Source organism: Oncorhynchus kisutch, linkage group LG5, assembly GCF_002021735.2.
Source record: "Oncorhynchus kisutch isolate 150728-3 linkage group LG5, Okis_V2, whole genome shotgun sequence".
In the NCBI taxonomy this organism is placed as follows: Eukaryota; Metazoa; Chordata; class Actinopteri; order Salmoniformes; family Salmonidae; genus Oncorhynchus; species Oncorhynchus kisutch.
Window position 1 is genome coordinate 72,934,008 of NC_034178.2, and position 17,278 is coordinate 72,951,285.

Genomic DNA, 17,278 nt, shown 5'->3' on the forward strand with positions numbered 1-17,278 from the left:
AGAGACTATATAACATGCAGAGAGAGACTATATAACATGCAGAGAGAGACTATATAACATGTAGAGAGAGACTATATAACATGCAGAGAGAGACTATATAACATGCAGAGAGAGACTATATAACATGTAGAGACTATATAACATGTAGAGAGAGACTATATATAACATGCAGAGAGAGACTATATATAACATGCAGAGAGAGACTATATAACATGCAGAGAGAGACTATATAACATGTAGAGAGAGACTATATAACATGCAGAGAGAGACTATATAACATGTAGAGACTATATAACATGTAGAGAGAGACTATATATAACATGTAGAGAGAGACTATATAACATGCAGAGAGAGACTATATAACATGCAGAGAGAGACTATATAACATGTATGTTAAGGCTTTCTTCTATATCCTCCTCTGACGAAGAGGTAGAACAAGGATCGGACCAAAATGCGGCGTGGCTATTGAGATTCATGTTGAATCAAACAAAGAAACACAAACTTACAAAAACAATAAACGTAACGAAAACCGAAACAGCCTCTCTGGTGCAAACTAACACATAGGACAATCACCCACGACAAACTCAAACAATATGGCTGCCTAAATATGGTTCCCAATCAGAGACAACGATAAACACCTGCCTCTGATTGAGAACCTCTCCAGACAGCCACTACGCTACAATCCCAATACCAACACCAAAACCCCAAGACAAAACACACCACAATACAAAAACCCCATGCCACACCCTGGCCTGACCAAATACATAAAGATAAACACAAAATACTTTGACCAGGGCGTGACAATGTAGAGAGAGACTATATAACATGTAGAGACTATATAACATGTAGAGACTATATAACATGTAGAGAGAGACTATATAACATGTAGAGACTATATAACATGTAGAGAGAGACTATATAACATGTGGGCTATATAACATGTAGAGAGAGACTATATAACATGTAGAGAGAGACTATATAACATGTAGAGAGAGACTAAATAACATGTAGAGAGAGACTATATAACATGTAGAGAGAGACTATATAACATGTAGACTATATAACATGTAGACTATATAACATGTGGATAGAGACTATATAACATGTAGACTATATAACATGTATAGAGACTATATAACATGTAGAGAGACTATATAACATGTAGACTATATAACATGTAGAGAGACTATATAACATGTAGAGACTATATAACATGTAGAGAGACTGTATAACATGTAGACTATATAACATGTAGAGAGAGACTATATAACATGTAGAGAGACTATATAACATGTAGACTATATAACATGTAGAGACTATATAACATGTAGAGAGAGACTATATAACATGTAGAGACTATATATAATATGCAGAGAGAAACTATATAACATGTAGAGAGAGACTATATAACATGTAGAGACTATATGACATGTAGAGAGAGACTATATAACATGTAGAGACTATATGACATGTAGATAGAGACTATATAACATGTAGAGAGAGACTATATATAACATGTAGAGAGAGACTATATAACATGCAGAGAGAGACTATATAACATGTATGTTAAGGCTTTCTTCTATATCCTCCTCTGACGAAGAGGTAGAACAAGGATCGGACCAAAATGCGGCGTGGCTATTGAGATTCATGTTGAATCAAACAAAGAAACACAAACTTACAAAAACAATAAACGTAACGAAAACCGAAACAGCCTCTCTGGTGCAAACTAACACATAGGACAATCACCCACGACAAACTCAAACAATATGGCTGCCTAAATATGGTTCAAATCAGAGACAACGATAAACACCTGCCTCTGATTGAGAACCTCTCCAGACAGCCATAGACTTAGCTAGATACCCCACCACGCTACAATCCCAATACCAACACCAAAACCCCAAGACAAAACACACCACAATACAAAAACCCCATGCCACACCCTGGCCTGACCAAATACATAAAGATAAACACAAAATACTTTGACCAGGGCGTGACACTTGGTGTTATTCAGTGTAGAGCCTTGGTGTTATTCAGTGTAGAGCCTTGGTGTTATTCATTGTAGAGCCTTGTATGTAGAGAGAGACTATATAACATGTAGAGACTATATAACATGTAGAGAGAGACTATATAACATGTAGAGACTATATAACATGTAGAGAGAGACTATATAACATGTAGAGACTATATAACATGTAGAGAGAGACTATATAACATGTGGGCTATATAACATGTAGAGAGAGACTATATAACATGTGGAGAGAGACTATATAACATGTAGAGAGAGACTATATAACATGTAGAGACTATATAACATGTAGAGAGAGACTATATAACATGTAGAGACTATATAACATGTAGAGAGAGACTATATAACATGTAGAGACTATATAACATGTGGGCTATATAACATGTAGAGAGAGACTATATAACATGTAGACTATATAACATGTCTACATGGCTCCATGTCACCCACTGGCTCCATGTCATCTACAAGACCCTGCTAGGTAAAGTCCCCCCTTATCTCAGCTCGCTGGTCACCATAGCATCTCCCACCTGTAGCACACGCTCCAGCAGGTATATCTCTCTAGTCACCCCCAAAACCAATTCTTTCTTTGGCCGCCTCTCCTTCCAGTTCTCTGCTGCCAATGACTGGAACGAACTACAAAAATCTCTGAAACTGGAAACACTTATCTCCCTCACTAGCTTTAAGCACCAACTGTCAGAGCAGCTCACAGATTACTGCACCTGTACATAGCCCACCTATAATTTAGCCCAAACAACTACCTCTTTCCCAACTGTATTTAATTTTAATTTATTTATTTATTTTGCTCCTTTGCACCCCATTATTTTTTATTTCTACTTTGCACATTCTTCCATTGCAAAACTACCATTCCAGTATTTTACTTGCTATATTGTATTTACTTTGCCATCATGGCCTTTTTTGCCTTTACCTCCCTTCTCACCTCATTTGCTCACATTGTATATAGACTTGTTTATACTGCATTATTGACTGTATGTTTGTTTTTACTCCATGTGTAACTCTGTGTCGTTTTATCTGTCGAACTGCTTTGCTTTATCTTGGCCAGGTCGCAATTGTAAATGAGAACTTGTTCTCAACTTGCCTACCTGGTTAAATAAAGGTAAAATAAAATAAAAAAATACAAATGTAGAGACTATATAACATGTAGAGAGAGACTATATAACATGTAGAGAGAGACTATATAACATGTAGAGAGAGACTATATAACATGCAGAGAGAGACTATATTACATGCAGAGAGAGACTATATAACATGTAGAGAGAGACTATATAACATGTAGAGAGAGACTATATAACATGTAGAGAGAGACTATATAACATGTAGAGAGAGACTATATAACATGTAGAGAGAGACTATATAGCATGTAGAGACTATATAACATGTAGAGAGAGACTATATTACATGTAGAGAGAGACTATATAACATGCAGAGAGAGACTATATAACATGTAGACTATATAACATGCAGACTATATAACATATAGAGACTATATAACATGTAGAGAGAGACTATATAACATGTAGAGAGAGACTATATAACATGTAGCGAGAGACTATATAACATGTAGAGAGAGACTATATAACATGTAGAGAGAGACTATATAACATGTAGAGAGAGACTATATAACATGTAGAGAGAGACTATATAACATGTAGAGAGAGACTATATAGCATGTAGAGACTATATAACATGTAGAGAGAGACTATATTACATGTAGAGAGAGACTATATAACATGCAGAGAGAGACTATATAACATGTAGACTATATAACATGCAGACTATATAACATATAGAGACTATATAACATGTAGAGAGAGACTATATAACATGTAGAGACTATATAACATGTAGACTATATAACATGTAGAGACTATATAACATGTAGAGAGAGACTAGATAACATGTAGAGACTATATAACATGTAGACTATATAACATGTAGAGACTATATAACATGTAGAGAGAGACTATATAACATGTAGACTATATAACATGTAGAGACTATATAACATGTAGAGACTATATAACATGTAGAGACTATATAACATGTAGAGAGAGACTATATAACATGTAGAGACTATATAACATGTAGAGAGAGACTATATAACATGTGGGCTATATAACATGTAGAGACTATATAACATGTAGAGACTATATAACATGTAGACTATATAACATGTAGAGACTATATAACATGTGGGCTATATAACATGTAGAGACTATATAACATGTAGAGACTATATAACATGTAGAGAGAGACTATATAACATGTAGAGACTATATACCATGTAGAAAGAGACTATATAACATGTGGGCTATATAACATGTAGAGACTATATAACATGTAGAGACTATATAACATGTAGAGACTATATAACATGTAGAGACTATATAACATGTAGAGACTATATAACATGTAGAGAGAGACTATATAACATGTAGAGACTATATAACATGTAGAGAGAGACTATATATAACATGCAGAGAGACTAAATAACATGTAGAGAGAGACTATATAACATGTAGAGACTATATAACATGTAGAGAGAGACTATATATAACATGCAGAGAGACTAAATAACATGTAGAGAGAGACTATATAACATGTAGAGACTATATAACATGCGGAGAGAGACTATATAACATGCAGAGAGAGACTATATAACATGTAGAGAGAGACTATATAACATGTAGAGAGAGACTATATAACATGTAGAGAGAGACTAGATAACATGTAGAGACTATATAACATGTAGACTATATAACATGTAGAGACTATATAACATGTAGAGAGAGACTATATAACATGTAGAGAGAGACTATATAACATGTAGAGACTATATAACATGTAGAGAGAGACTATATATAACATGCAGAGAGACTAAATAACATGTAGAGACTATATAACAATATACAGTACCAGTCAAAAGTTTGATCACATCTTCTCATTACAGGGTTTTGCTTTCTTTCTTTCTTTCACTCATTTCTACATTGTAGAATAATATATAGACAATCAAAACTATGAAACAGCACATATGGAATCGTGTGGTAACCAAAAAAAAAAAGTGTTAATTAAACAAATCCAAATCTATTTTTATCTTTGAGATTCTTCAAGTAGACACCCGTTGCCTTGACGACAGCTTTGCACACGTGTATATATTTTTGATATTTCCAGGGGTCTTACAATTCAAATTCAAATTGCTAAATTATCCCTAGATATGGCTTTAGACTGTTTATTGCCAAAAATAAGGCGCCTTTGTAGTTCAGCAGTCTGTATTGAAATGTAGCCTAACTGTTCCACAAACAATGCGTGATGGAGGACAAATGTTTACACGTTATGATAATAAAGAATTATGTATAAATAATGGCCTTAAGTGTTCAAATGAAATTCCATATTAAACTATGTCTGATGAATGTCTGAATGTCTAAATGTCTGATGAATGTCTGAATGTCTAAATGTCTGATGAATGTCTGAATGTCTAAATGTCTGATGAATGTCTGAATGTCTAAATGTCTGATGAATGTCTGAATGTCTAAATGTCTGATGAATGTCTGAATGTCTGATAAATGTCTGATGAATGTAGAGAGAGACTATATAACATGTAGAGAGAGACTATATAACATGTAGCGAGAGACTATATAACATGTAGAGAGAGACTATATAACATGTAGAGAGAGACTATATAACATGTAGAGAGAGACTATATAACATGTAGAGAGAGACTATATAACATGTAGAGAGAGACTATATAGCATGTAGAGACTATATAACATGTAGAGAGAGACTATATTACATGTAGAGAGAGACTATATAACATGCAGAGAGAGACTATATAACATGTAGACTATATAACATGCAGACTATATAACATATAGAGACTATATAACATGTAGAGAGAGACTATATAACATGTAGAGACTATATAACATGTAGACTATATAACATGTAGAGACTATATAACATGTAGAGAGAGACTAGATAACATGTAGAGACTATATAACATGTAGACTATATAACATGTAGAGACTATATAACATGTAGAGAGAGACTATATAACATGTAGACTATATAACATGTAGAGACTATATAACATGTAGAGACTATATAACATGTAGAGACTATATAACATGTAGAGAGAGACTATATAACATGTAGAGACTATATAACATGTAGAGAGAGACTATATAACATGTGGGCTATATAACATGTAGAGACTATATAACATGTAGAGACTATATAACATGTAGACTATATAACATGTAGAGACTATATAACATGTGGGCTATATAACATGTAGAGACTATATAACATGTAGAGACTATATAACATGTAGAGAGAGACTATATAACATGTAGAGACTATATACCATGTAGAAAGAGACTATATAACATGTGGGCTATATAACATGTAGAGACTATATAACATGTAGAGACTATATAACATGTAGAGACTATATAACATGTAGAGACTATATAACATGTAGAGACTATATAACATGTAGAGAGAGACTATATAACATGTAGAGACTATATAACATGTAGAGAGAGACTATATATAACATGCAGAGAGACTAAATAACATGTAGAGAGAGACTATATAACATGTAGAGACTATATAACATGTAGAGAGAGACTATATATAACATGCAGAGAGACTAAATAACATGTAGAGAGAGACTATATAACATGTAGAGACTATATAACATGTAGAGAGAGACTATATAACATGTAGAGAGAGACTATATAACATGCAGAGAGAGACTATATAACATGTAGAGAGAGACTATATAACATGTAGAGAGAGACTATATAACATGTAGAGAGAGACTATATAACATGTAGAGAGAGACTATATAACATGCGGAGAGAGACTATATAACATGCAGAGAGAGACTATATAACATGTAGAGAGAGACTATATAACATGTAGAGAGAGACTATATAACATGTAGAGAGAGACTAGATAACATGTAGAGACTATATAACATGTAGACTATATAACATGTAGAGACTATATAACATGTAGAGAGAGACTATATAACATGTAGAGAGAGACTATATAACATGTAGAGACTATATAACATGTAGAGAGAGACTATATATAACATGCAGAGAGACTAAATAACATGTAGAGACTATATAACAATATACAGTACCAGTCAAAAGTTTGATCACATCTTCTCATTACAGGGTTTTGCTTTCTTTCTTTCTTTCACTCATTTCTACATTGTAGAATAATATATAGACAATCAAAACTATGAAACAGCACATATGGAATCGTGTGGTAACCAAAAAAAAAAGTGTTAATTAAACAAATCCAAATCTATTTTTATCTTTGAGATTCTTCAAGTAGACACCCGTTGCCTTGACGACAGCTTTGCACACGTGTATATATTTTTGATATTTCCAGGGGTCTTACAATTCAAATTCAAATTGCTAAATTATCCCTAGATATGGCTTTAGACTGTTTATTGCCAAAAATAAGGCGCCTTTGTAGTTCAGCAGTCTGTATTGAAATGTAGCCTAACTGTTCCACAAACAATGCGTGATGGAGGACAAATGTTTACACGTTATGATAATAAAGAATTATGTATAAATAATGGCCTTAAGTGTTCAAATGAAATTCCATATTAAACTATGTCTGATGAATGTCTGAATGTCTAAATGTCTGATGAATGTCTGAATGTCTAAATGTCTGATGAATGTCTGAATGTCTAAATGTCTGATGAATGTCTGAATGTCTAAATGTCTGATGAATGTCTGAATTTTTTTATTTTATTTTACCTTTATTTTACTAGGCAAGTCAGTTAAGAACAAATTCTTATTTTCAATGACGGCCTAGGAACAGTGGGTTAACTGCCTGTTCAGGGGCAGAACGACAGATTTGTACCATGTCAGCTCAGGGATTCGAACTTGCAACCTTTCGGTTACTAGTTCAACACTCTAACCACTAGGCTACCCTGCCGCCCCAGGGTGTCTGAATGTCTGATAAATGTCTGATGAATGACTGAATGTCTGAATGTCTGATGAATGTCCGATGAATGTCTGAATGTCTGAATGTCTGATAAATGTCTGATGAATGTCTGATGAATGTCTGAATGTCTAAATGTCTGATGCATGTCTGAATGTCTGAATGTCTGATGAATGTCTGAATGTCTGAATGTCTGATAAATGTCTGATGAATGTCTGAATGTCTGATAAATGTCTGAATGTCTGAATGTCTGAATGTCCGATGAATGTCTGAATGTCTGAATGTCTGATAAATGTCTGATGAATATCTGAATGTCTAATGAATGTCTGAATGTCTGATGAATGTCTGAATGTCTGATGAATGTCTGAATGTCTAATGAATGTCTGAATGTCTAATGAATGTCTGAATGTCTGAATGTCTGATGAATGCATTCTTTCTTCATAAATCCAAGGCATCAAAGGAACGTTGTCCGTGAATCAAAACCAACATTTAGGAAGCTTTATGAAACTAAATATACATACTAAAGCCACTAAAAGCAGGCTATGAAGTCACAACAAGCCCGATTTGAAATATCGACAAGAAAAATAAAATAACCTACCCATTAAACTGCTGACCACAAATGTGAAAACGTTGATAAATCCCCCCAAAATAATTAATTGAAATAAACGGCATGCAATCATCTTTAGACATGAACACCTGTTCCCTAAATGTCTCTGCAAGGTCCTGACAAAGAGGATTCCATCAAAGCATTTCCTGGAAGAAAGAAACCATGGCGTGAATTCTCCACAAGTGTTGACAATTCTGTAGAAGAGGGCTAAACGTGTTTTTGGACTTCAATGGAACCAAACTGCGTCACCTGAGAGCGGAGGAGGTGAGAGACCGCCCCTTATGGAACAATAACAAAAAATCACCTCCCCAGTGGCTTAAAAGGAGAGCACACATACAGGCAGACAATATTGCAAGACTTTTATTCTCTCTCACACACATTCACAGATAAAGTTTAGGCATCGAATAGTTGGTTCCTGGGCCTTAAACCTCCCAAGTAAGTCAAATCTTTCCTCTTATTGATAATGATGAAATGAAAACATATTGTCTAAGTGTGAAAACTATGGATGTTATTAAAAGTTGTGTGATGTTAAAAAAACGAAATCATTAGATATGTTTCTGTAGTGTCAATGATTGAAGTAATTTAAACATCCTGATGTCTATTGCAGCTTCCTGATCCATGCTCCAAAGGACAGATCTAGGATCAGCTCACTCTCGTCAAATCCAAACCAGGACCTTAATAATCCACAAAGGGGAAAACGGACCTGAGACCATCATTTAAACCCCACGTCTTCCTGCCCAGACACTGCTCTCCATCCAGAGTTCCTCCTGTGCTCCAGCTGTCCATCCGTCTATCCACACCCCAGCCAACCAGCCATGGGTCTGATGAGTGAAGACATGAATTGTTGCGTCTGCTTCCAACCCTACTCTCGCAGGGAGAAAATCCCCCGGGTGCTCCACTGCGAACACACCTTCTGTGGGCCGTGCTTGGAGACAATCTCCAGGCTCCAGAGTGGCCTCCTGACCGCGTGCTGCCCTCTGTGTCGCTGGATCACCTGTAGCCAGGTCAGCCTACCCTTTTCTGGTTCTCTGGTTGTCAACACTGAGATCTGGGACCAGATAGCAGACAGACAGGAGGAAGAGGAGGAGATGGAGGCGTGGATACCAAATAACAGACAGACACAGACCTCCACACAGTACAAATGGTGAGTACTCCAGGCTAAGATGGATGGATGGATAGCTGCTATGTAGATGAATTTAGAAACTTCTTGAAACCTTCCTCTGGTCTCTGTTAATGGATGTCTGTTGATGTCTGATCTTCCTCCAGTCTCTCTCTCTGTCTAACTCAATCTTCTCTCTCTCTCTCTCTCGCTCTCTCTGAATCTTGTTTTTTTGTCGTACTGGGATAGTTTTACTTTTGGTGTCACTTATGATGATCGTATCAGTTTTGTTATTGGGTTGATGCTCAGGATAGGAGGTATTTCAAGAGTCTGTTAAACATCACTAGATTGTAATTATCTCCCTCTTTCTGCTCTGGTCCTCTCTTCTAGCTCTTCATTGGGGCATTCTGGTGTGAGGATCAAGCACCAGAGTTTCTGGAGGAGAATGAGGCACAATGGTCAGAGAGCACTAAAAGAAGGGAAGAAATTAAGGTCTTGGTTGTGTTTTGATAGATGATGTCACCGTAGTAGTTTAGGACAGGAAGCAGCAGTTGGGATACCAAGGACTTTCTTTTTTAGTATTTCTTTTTTATATTTTATACAATATACTGTCTACAATCTTTATAATTAAAACAAATATGTAACCTTTATTTGAACATGTATTTATTTTGAGACCTAGTTTCTCTTTTTCAAAAGAACCCTGTAATATGATTGTCCCTTTATGTCTGAAGCGCATATTTTTTGTACTCAAGTGATATTTATTGCTATCATTGTAAAATAAATTAATCTGCTTTAAAATAACTGTCTTCTAGTTGTGAAATCACTCTCTGGTGCAATCAGTTCTCTCTCTCTCCCTCTCCCTCTGGTTTGAGGAACTATTATTGTAGTAACAGCAAAATAAGCAAATGTTATTGTACCCGTAAGTGTGTTGTAATTCGCAACAATATCATATAATTACGTTACATTCGCTGCCATGTCATTGTTATGCCACTGGGGTTAGAAAGCTTGTATCCATGGTGCAACAGCTCTTAGTGTAATTACGGTATAGGTGCGACAGCTCTCACTGTTATAACGGTATAGAGAATTCAGAGTTAAGGGTTTATAAAGGACGTCGTTTGTTCGGTAAAAAAAAAACAGTCAGGAACCTTCTGCGATAATTGTGCATATTTTCATAATTTTCGCCCTAATTATTAATTTACAAAGTATACGGGACGGGACTTTTATTCTGAAGGATTACATAAATCCGTGACCCCGGACCGGAGATGCAGGAGAAACAGCTGATTCTTGAGAAGTGAAAGTGAAAGGGGGAAACCTAAAGGTGATGACAGACGGTTGGTGCACAGACAGAACAATGAGACAGATATTTCACCGGATGAATAAATGTGAAACATCTGATTGGCGTTTCCTCTCACTGTTTCCAAAATCAGAATCTCTCTCTAGTTTAAACAGACTGATTTTTATGGGGATGTTTTTCATAATGCCAATTAGATTTCCAACTGGACGCGGACATCGTCTCTAGTTAAAACCACTACAATGACAAGGCACGTTCTCAGATAGGGGTCTAGAAGTGCTACCCTCCTCCAGTGAAAATAGCCCTACAAAATAAGATTGATCTATTTTAGATATCGGTGACCAAAAACTGGACGTGTGTGTCATTTTTAGACATGAATACCTGCTCCCTAAATGTCTCTGCAAGGTCCTGACAAAGAGGATTCCATCAAAGCATTTCCTGGAAGAAAGAAACCATGGCGTGAATTCTCCACAAGTGTTGACAATTCTGTAGAAGAGGGCTAAACGTGTTTTTGGACTTCAATGGAACCAAACTGCGTCACCTGAGAGCGGAGGAGGTGAGAGACCGCCCCTTATGGAACAATAAAAATAATCTCACCTTCGCAGTGGCTTAAACGCACAGGTAGACAAATACAACAGGTGTAGTAGACCTTCCGGTGAAATGCTTACTTAGGTAGACAATGTTGCAAGGGTTCCCAAACTTTTTTGCCCTACGACCCCAAATTCTTGTGACCTCAACCATGTGAAAAAATTTGGTAATTGAATGTCAAATTGACTCTTTTTTTTGTGGGGGGGGGGGGGGGGGGGGGGGGTTATGGCAGTCACTTGTAAAACATTCTAGCAGGATTTCTGATTGTCTTCTCAACTCACCATCATATACTTCTTATCAAATCAAATCCTATTTGTCACATGCGCCAAATACAACAGGTGTAGTAGACCTTCCGGTGAAATGCTTACTTACAAGCCCCTTAACAAACAATGTAGTTCAAGAAATAGAGTTAAGAAAATATTTACTAAATAAACTAAATGTGGGGCTTTGGCAGTCAATTGTAAAACATTCTAACAGTATTTCTGATTGTCTTCTCAACTCACCATCACATACTTTAAAATGTCGGGCTGTGACAGTCAATTGCAAATGAGTCTGACACAATGTGTCTTATCTCACCATCTCGTTTTCATTATGGGGTATTGTGATGTCATGATGGGGTATTATGATGTCATGATGGGGTATTGTGATGTCATGATGGGGTATTGTGATGTTATTATGGGGTATTGGGATGTCATTATGGGGTATTGTGATGTCATGATGGGGTATTATGATGTCATGATGGGGTATTGTGATGTCATGATGGGGTATTGTGATGTTATAATGGGGTATTGGGATGTCATTATGGGGTATTGTGATGTCATGATGGGGTATTATGATGTCATGATGGGGTATTGTGATGTCATGATGGGGTATTGTGATGTTATAATGGGGTATTGGGATGTCATTATGGGGTATTGTGTGTAGATTGATTTGTTTTTATTTAATCAATTTTATAATAAAGCTGTAATGTAACAAAATGTGGAAAAATGGAAGGGGTCTGAATACTTTCTGAATGCACTGTAGCTAACTAAACTACTATCTATGACTGAAAATAGAAGAGGTTTTACAATTCTGAGATCTGTTTTTCTTTTATCTTGATTGATTGATCATCCTTGATGCTCAAGTTACAGACTTCCTTAAGGACAATGGGGCACAATGGATTAGTTCTGAAAATCTTTGGTTGGAGGGAGAAAATGGCGAAAGCGGATGACAGGAATTTGCAAATGAGTCTGGCATCCGCCAAACCCAGTTCCATCCAGAAGCGTGATTCATCACTCCAAAGAACGCATTTCCACTGCTACAGAGTCCATTGGCGGCGAGCTTTACACCCCTCCAGCCGACGCGCGGCTGCTCGGCCATGGAAACCCATTTTATGAAGCTCCCAAACAACAGTTATCGTGCTGACTTTGCTTCCAGAGGCAGTTTGGAACTCAGTAGTGAGTGTTACAACCGAGGAAAGACGATTTTTACGCGCTGCAGCACTCGGTGGTCCTGTTCTGTGAGCTTGTATGGCCTACCACTTCGCGGCTGAGCCGTTTTTGCTCCTAAACGTTTCCACTTCACAACAACAGCACTTACAGTTGACTGGGCCAGCTCTAGCAGGGCAGACATTTGACTGACTGACTTGTTGGAAAGGTGGCATCCTATGACGGGTGCCACGCTGAAAATCACTGAGCTCTTCAGTAAGGTCATTTTACTGCCAATGTTTGTCTATGGAGACTGCATGGCTGTGTGCTGGATTTTATACACCTGTCATCAACGGGTGTGGCTGAAATAGCCCCAGATATAACACCTTTGATAGGGCCTGAACGTGTGAAGTGTTGAATTGCTGTCCAGTCTAGATATATAGGAGGTGGGCTCTCCACCAGCCACAGCTAACTGAACCAGGAAGTGGGCTCTCCACCAGCCACAGCTAACTGAACCAGGAAGTGGGCTCTCCACCAGCCACAGCTAACTGAACCAGGAAGTGGGCTCTCCACCAGCCACAGCTAACTGAACCAGGAAGTGGGCTCTCCACCAGCCACAGCTAACTGAACCAGGAAGTGGGCTCTCCACCAGCCACAGCTAACTGAACCAGGAAGTGGGCTCTCCACCAGCCACAGCTAACTGGACCAAGGCGTTTGTTGACTTTCATCCAGTGAGCCGTTTAAGAAGTTATGGCTCTTGGTTGAACCTCTAGAGGAATGTCTGAGTCATATTTGGCTGAGAACGTACAACGGTGATACTGGTACTGAGTCAAAGCCGTGCCTGTCTGGTGTAAAGAAACAGAATGCTGCCTTCTCTAACTCTGGCTGCTGGGGGGCCTACCATCTTGTCCAAGTGGGGGTGTTCAGGACAGAACACTGTGATTGTGTTACTCTCATTGATGCCACCTCATCCAACGCAGAGAGACTTCACATCTCCCAGGTAACAACATCAATCCAAAAAACCCTTACAAAAAATAATCAGAACTAGGTTTGGATTGACAAGATTCCACTACCATTTAATTTACCTTATTTTCTTCAGCATTCTCCACTGTAATCAGTCCGACGGATGAAACTGGGTTTGGCGGATGCCAGGAGAACGCTTCCTGCCCGAATGCAAAGTGACAACTGTAAAGTTTGGTGGAGGAGCAATAATGGTCTGGGGCTGTTTTTCATGGTTCGGACCCCTTAGTTCCAGTGAAGGGAAATCTTAACCTATATCATACAATGACATTCTAGACATTTCTGTGCTTTCAACTTTTTGGCAACAGTTTGGGGAAGGCTCTTTCCTGTTTCAGCATGACAATGCCCCTGTGCACAAAGCGAGGTCCATCCAGAAATAGTTTGTCAAGATCGGTGTGGAAGAACTTGGCTGCCCTGCACAGAACCCTGACCTCAACCCCGCCGTACACCTTTGGGATGAATTGGAATAGCGACTGCGAGCCAGGCCTAATCGCCCAACATCAGTGCCCAACTTCACTAATGCTCTTGTGGCTGAATGGAAGCAAGTCCCCGCAGCAATGTTCCAGCATCTAGTGGAAAGCCTTCCCAGAAGAGTGGGGGCTGTTGTAGCAGCAAAAGGGGGGACCAACTCCATATTAATGCCAATTATTTTAGAAGGAGACGTTCTACAAGCAGGTGCGTATGTGATGAATTGGATCAAGCGGTTGGTGTACACCGACTGACCCGCGTGGTGTATGGAGTGAGGAAGCCCACTCCATCCATTCTATAGGTTTTTTATTTATTTTGAATCTCTTTATTTATATAGAATCTCTTTATTTATTTAGAATCTCTTTATTTATATAGAATCTCTTTTTTATTTAGAATCTCTTTATTTATATAGAATCTCTTTTTTTATTTAGAATCTCTTTATTTAGAATCTCTTTATTTATTTAGAATCTCTTTATTTATATAGAATCTCTTTATTTATTTAGAATCTCTTTATTTATTTAGAATCTCTTTATTTATTTAGAATCTCTTTATTTAGAATCTCTTTTTTTATTTAGAATCTCTTTATTTAGAATCTCTTTATTTATTTAGAATCTCTTTATTTATTTAGAATCTCTTTATTTATATAGAATCTCTTTTTTTATTTAGAATCTCTTTATTTAGAATCTCTTTATTTATTTAGAATCTCTTTATTTATTTAGAATCTCTTTATTTATATAGAATCTCTTTATTTATTTAAAATCTCTTTATTTATTTAGAATCTCTTTATTTATTTAGAATCTCTTTTTTTATTTAGAATCTCTTTATTTATTTAGAATCTCTTTATTTATTTAGAATCTCTTTATTTATATAGAATCTCTTTTTTTATTTAGAATCTATTTATTTAGAATCTCTTTATTTATTTAGAATCTCTTTATTTATATAGAATCTCTTTTTTTATTTAGAATCTCTTTATTTATTTAGAATCTCTTTATTTATTTAAAATCTCTTTATTTATTTAGAATCTCTTTATTTAGAATCTCTTTATTTATTTAAAATCTCTTTATTTATTTAGAATCTCTTTATTTATTTAGAATCTCTTTATTTATTTAGAATCTCTTTATTTATTTAGAATCTCTTTATTTATTTAGAATCTCTTTATTTATATAGAATCTCTTTTTTATTTAGAATCTCTTTATTTAGAATCTCTTTATTTATTTAGAATCTCTTTATTTATTTAGAATCTCTTTATTTATTTAGAATCTCTTTATTTATATAGAATCTCTTTTTTTATTTAGAATCTCTTTATTTATTTAGAATCTCTTTATTTATTTAGAATCTCTTTATTTATTTAGAATCTCTTTATTTATTTAGAATCTCTTTCAGTCTGATTCAGTGTAAACAGGCCCTGGTGAGGAGAACTATCCCTCAGTCTGATTCAGTATAAGCAGGCCCTGGTGAGGAGAACTTTCCCTCAGTCTGATTCAGTATAAACAGGCCCTGGTGAAGAGAACTATCCATCAGGCAAAGAGGTCATGTTGGCGTCGATTCTGTGACACCATTGGAAGGGCGACACCAGGATGATTAAGAGGATGTGTGGGGTCAGAAGGGAGTGGGATTATCCAGTGTTGACGAGGTGGAAGGATGTGGCAGTAGCAGATGAAGAGAAGAGAGGAAGAAGAGAAGGCAGAGATGATGGCCAAAGCGTTTGTTGAAGTGCATAGCTCGGCAAATTTGTCAGAGGAGGGGCGGTGGGGGAGAGAGGGAACGAGAGAGGGGCATCCTGGAGTGATGGATGGGAGGGAATGAGAGAGGAGCATCCTGGAGTGCTGGATGGGAGGGAGGGAACGAGAGAGGGGCATCCTGGAGTGCTGGATGGGAGGGAGGGAACGAGAGAGGGACATCCTGGAGTGCTGGATGGGAGGGAGGGAACGAGAGGGGGGTATCCTGGAGTGCTGGATGGGAGGGAGGGAATGAGAGGGGGGGCATCCTGGAGTGATGGATGGGAGGGAGGGAACGAGAGGGGGGTATCCTGGAGTGATGGATGGGAGGGAGGGAACGAGAGAGGAGCATCCTGGAGTGCTGGATGGGAGGGAGGGAACGAGAGAGGGGCATCCTGGAGTGCTGGATGGGAGGGAGGGAACGAGAGAGGGGCATCCTGGAGTGATGGATAGGAGGGAGGGAACGAGAGAGGGGCATCCTGGAGTGATGGATGGGAGGGAGGGAACGAGAGAGGAGCATCCTGGAGTGATGGATGGGAGAGAGGGAACGAGAGAGGAGCATCCTGGAGTGATGGATGGGAGAGAGGGAACGAGAGAGGAGCATCCTGGAGTGATGGATGGGAGAGAGGGAACGAGAGAGGGGCATCCTGGAGTGATGGATGGGAGAGAGGGAACGAGAGAGGATTATCCTGGAGTGATGGATGGGAGAGAGGGAACGAGAGAGGAGCATCCTGGAGTGATGGATGGGAGAGAGGGAACGAGAGAGGAGCATCCTGGAGTGATGGATGGGAGAGAGGGAACGAGAGAGGAGCATCCTGGAGTGCTGGATGGGAGGGAGGGAACGAGAGAGGGGCATCCTGGAGTGCTGGATGGGAGGGAGGGAACGAGAGAGGGGCATCCTGGAGTGATGGATGTGAGGGAGGGAACGAGAGAGGGGCATCCTGGAGTGATGGATGTGAGAGAGGGAACGAGAGAGGGGCATCCTGGAGTGATGGATGGGAGAGAGGGAACGAGAGAGGAGCATCCTGGAGTGATGGATGGGAGAGAGGGAACGAGAGAGGAGCATCCTG